The sequence below is a fragment of the Apis dorsata genome, unplaced genomic scaffold (assembly GCF_000469605.1).
Source record: "Apis dorsata unplaced genomic scaffold, Apis dorsata 1.3 scaffold_209, whole genome shotgun sequence".
NCBI classification, from domain to species: domain Eukaryota; kingdom Metazoa; phylum Arthropoda; class Insecta; order Hymenoptera; family Apidae; genus Apis; species Apis dorsata.
The window spans coordinates 193,771-198,367 of record NW_006263493.1 but is presented as its reverse complement, the minus strand read 5'-3'; positions in this window follow the sequence as shown (position 1 = coordinate 198,367).

Below are 4,597 nucleotides of genomic sequence, written 5' to 3'. Positions count from 1 at the left end.
CTCGATAAAAATAGCTTTTATATATATATATATATGTATATATAAAAAAAAAAAAGAAAAAGAAACGTTATTATTGCCAGACGTGCTCGAATTGGACTGTGGCCACGGAGGTTTAATATACTCGGCCATCTCTTTGTGCGCCCGCAAATATGCGACAGGAATACTGATATCGAATCGCAGGCGACATTCGAGAGCTCTCAATCGCCTAGCACCATTGTCGATACAATGCAGCCTCGATATGGATCGGTGCATTGTCCAATTACTCTGACGTGCTTGGTCGCATTGCTGATCGATAATATTAAAAGGTATATCGAGAACATTTCATCCAGACGAAGGGAGAGAGACAGCTTTATGATGGGCCGAGCTTATTTTTCTGAATTTTCATCCCTCGTCTACTATTTTTTCCTTTTTTCTTTTCTTTTTTTCTCCTCTTCATTTTTTTTTTTTTTTATTGGAGGAATTGTATTCGCCAAATTTACGATTCCCTCCCGTTTATTAGTTAATGCGAAAAGCAAATAGGAGAGAAAGTCCGATCTGCATGTAATTTATATTTATATTCGGGACCGATTCGATCTATATTTTTTCACCTGCCCGCATTGTGTCAACCCCTCTTCATCCCCTCTGATCCGTTTTTCCTCGCGTGACAATGGGAAGCTACTAATATGTCTTCTCCACAATCCCGCAATAAGGAAGGACATTTGCGATATTTTTTTTCAAGTTTATAGCGTTCGAAACGGAATGATGGAAGAACCGATCATCCTGAATCATACCTGAATCATCTCGAATAAGAATGGTTCCCCATTCACTTTTCTATCGTTACTCTACCTAAGCGACGGTCAAAAATTTTTCAAATTCGTCAACCGTTTATTTCAAACGAAAAAACAGAAAAAAGAAAAGTAACAATTAGTATCTAGAGTAAAAATCTCTTTAAAGAAGAAAAAATAACTGAATGACGAATCGAAATTAGAATAACTAGACAACAATTCAAAATGGAATAGATTATTACTTCCTGCTATTATTAACATTTTCCCAACCAACATTCCTCGAATCGATTATTTCTTTAATCATTATCTTCATTGATAAAAGAGGGTGTGACTCAGTTTTTCTTCTTTTTTTTTTTTTTTTTCTTTTCCTATCAATATCCGGCCCGTTGCATCGTTTTGCACGCAATTAGAGGGAATTTCAATGGTTCCGCTGCAGGTTGCCCGCGGAGTCGAAGAGTGAAAGTGTGTCACTCGTATTTTTCGTTTTTCCCGCAGACGTTGGTCTTGAGACTTTTTGACGTCACGCCGATACCCATTTCCGCGGCCCATTCACTTCACGAGAAACCAATTCTAATCCAGAGATCCAGATGGAACCCATCCAATTTATCCGAGAAGTCGAAGTTCGATCGATCGGTTGGAAAACAGGAAAGATTAAACGCGGGGTGGTTGGCGAGCGATGGGTTAATTACGATTGCTTCGTAGAAAGCAGACTTGCATCGATTCACGTTCGATCGCGATGGAAATTTTATCTCGACAAAAACGCGTTAATAGATTTATTATCACGAGTCATTATCGACATCTTCGATAAGAGATACCGTCGTATATGTTCCGTCCGTAGATTTTTTGCACTCTTCATTCCTGGATTATTATTAATACCACTTTATATTGCGATAATACATCAATAATCATCGTACGTGTTGTCCAGTTGATCGGAAGAAAGAGCAAAGTTGAAAATTAGCGTGTTTACAGCGTCGAATGCAAGGGATACGCGTGTGTAAATTAAAGGAGGAAGGTCCGAGGGTTGGTCGAAGGGGGAGAGAAAAAGAGAAACGACGGTTCGAGTGGAAGGGGAACACGAGGCGGTCGGGCTCGATGCACTCGTCCGTCTATTTAGTCGTTGGTCGTGCGCGCGCCATGCTGGATAGTAGGCAGCGATCGTTTTCACTGCGTTGTTACTGCGGCCACCAAACGTGTTCCTCGTCTCCTCATCGACGCGTTAATTAAACACTCTTGTGCGCTCGCCGCGATCGTTGACAACGCGGCGTGGGGGGGTTTGGGGGGGGATTCTTCGGTTAAAACTCGGGTGAAGAAAATCGGGCGAAAAAAACGTCCGCGTCCCTTTCTAAGCGCGCACGAGAAACTACTACTTACGCGTATAAGTGTGCGTGGAAGTATATATATATATATATATATATAGTCGAACGACGACGAGTGAGGATCTTCGGTGTTGTTGTTCGTTATATGGAATAATCATCTTTCTCTCTCGATTCGTTGTTGGAAAGAGTGAGTCGAGTGGTGCAAGTTGTCAAGGGAGAAAGAAAGGAAGAGAGGAAGAAAGAGAGGCCGTGTGTTGTGAAACGAACGAATTCTCGAAAATAGTTCTACGAAAAAGGGGAGGGGGGGGAACGCAACGGGGAGTTAATAAAGTTAATTTCGATGTCGTGCCACTCGAATCGAGGCTTTCTAGAACGGGTTAAACGGGAAGAGGTCGACGAGAACCGTGGACGAGAGAATTGGCCGACGATATTCGTCGGTCCGCTCGTTAACCGCTCGTCGAAGGCAAAAGCCGGTTGATAACGTTATCTGTTTGCAATAATTACAGTCTGTATCACGGCCGGCCATTGTCGTCGAACGAGTGGAGGCCTGCCGTCAAAGAAAGCTAGTGACCGCTAGTGTCAACAGGTGATACGTGATCACGATCGCAAAGAGAAGAAGACGAAAGGAGGAACGGAGAAGCGATTTATCGATCGGAATCTGACGTCTGAACGAAAGGAAGATAGAAAGAGTTGTATACACTCGGTTCGGTATATAGAAGCGGGATCAAAAGGATCAATCGAAACGAGACAGCGTGTTCTGGCCATTGGAACGTTTGGTCATGCGATAAGGTCAGGCCTCGCGTGTACCACGAGACAAGATAGAGTGATAAAATTTAAACGTAAAGAGAGTGGAAAGGAGCCTCGTCTGGCGCCTTGTTCCTCGCTAAAGTGACGCGTCGCCTTGGCCAATAAAACGACAGACGGTCTAAACTGAACGGAATCGGCAGCTGCTCTCCCGGTGTGCGCCTCTCTCGTTCGTTGGCCCCGTCGTTTTAATTTCAGCCGGAGTCAGCCTCTAAGCCTCACCCGAGTAGTGGTCAACTTGTCGAGTTGAAAAAAGTGTTTCACGGAGAGAAAGAGAGAGTTGGGGGGCTTTTAATTCGTAATTCTCGTTGTAAAAGAGATGCTCGTTCTATTTCTCTTCCTCTCATTGGATACGTATCGATACCGGTGAAACGCGAGGATCTATCCTTGGACGATGATTCGTAGGAACTGATCGACGCGAGGAGGAGAAGAAACAGAGGATTGGTCAAGATGATGATGGCACCGCAGATCGTGGGTGTCCTGCTGAAGAAACCGGGACAGCAGAGCCACCCACGCTTTCCACCGTTGGACCCACAAGAGACGAAAATAAGAGGTTAGTTTTCTCGAAACGAACTCACGACTCAAGTTTCTATCTTATCTAGCCCCGCTAGTGTTGTTTAATTAATAATTTCGAGCGAGTATAATTCCTGCCAGATAACTTTTCTCCCCGGGAATAATCGTTTCTTTTTTTCTTTTCTTTTTTTACGATCGAATCAGAATCGTCAGAATTTTCGACCATTATTTTGACCGAGTGAAATTAATCGTAGCGAGTTCGTTTCGCTTCGTTCAAATTCGTTTCGACGTGACCTTAATAGCGTATCGGGATACGATTGTTTACCAAGCAGCTGGAAGGTAGGTAGGGTATCCCGCGGAAACGTAAATTCGCCATTCACCGGCCTTCCCGATTCCCTCGTTACATTATCGATGTTATGATTCATTGGTCCGTGTTGTTACAACATACATCTTATCAGGCATCCGTAACCTCGAGGCGTTGTTTCGAACGAAAGTGAACGTTATTAGCGATCGTTTCCCCGGAACACGCGTCTTTTTCCCTCGACGAATCTATTCGATTCTTCGGAATAATATCGCGTTCGATGATTCCTATTGATTTATCATATTATCGCTATTTGAATTTTTTTTTTTTTTTCTCGTAACACTAATGGTTATCGCTAATCGAAAATTTGATCTTTTCCGAATGACGAAAGAAATAGTAAATCATTCTATCCGAGAAATAGCATCTAAGAAGAAAAATCGTATCGCGAAATTCTTGCGGTCCTCGAGGGCGGCCAGTGTGGTCGGCTTTTTCCGCAACGGAAACTCGCAGTCTCTCACGATTCGATTGACAATTCGTGCTTCGTAATCCGGTATCTGGGCTACCGTAACGGGATACTTTTACGCGGTTATCCACTCTGGGGAACATGAAAACTGACTGTCGGTCTAGCCAGCCTTCCACCGTGCCAGAGCGCACAACTTCTCGTTCTTTCTTTTTTTCTTTTTTTTCTCTTTTTTTTTTCTCGTCCCCGCACACGCTACTCCCAGGGATCGTAGCCCTGACATCGTCCACGATTTAATGTCAGGGTTGACGACATCCGTGCAAATTTCACCGCGAAAGTGTCGACGAGTTGATTGGAAGACGAAAGAATTTACGTCGATGTTTCGAACGAACGCGGAATATGAAGAAATTTTTCTTCAAAAAAAATTTTTCCTTCGTTT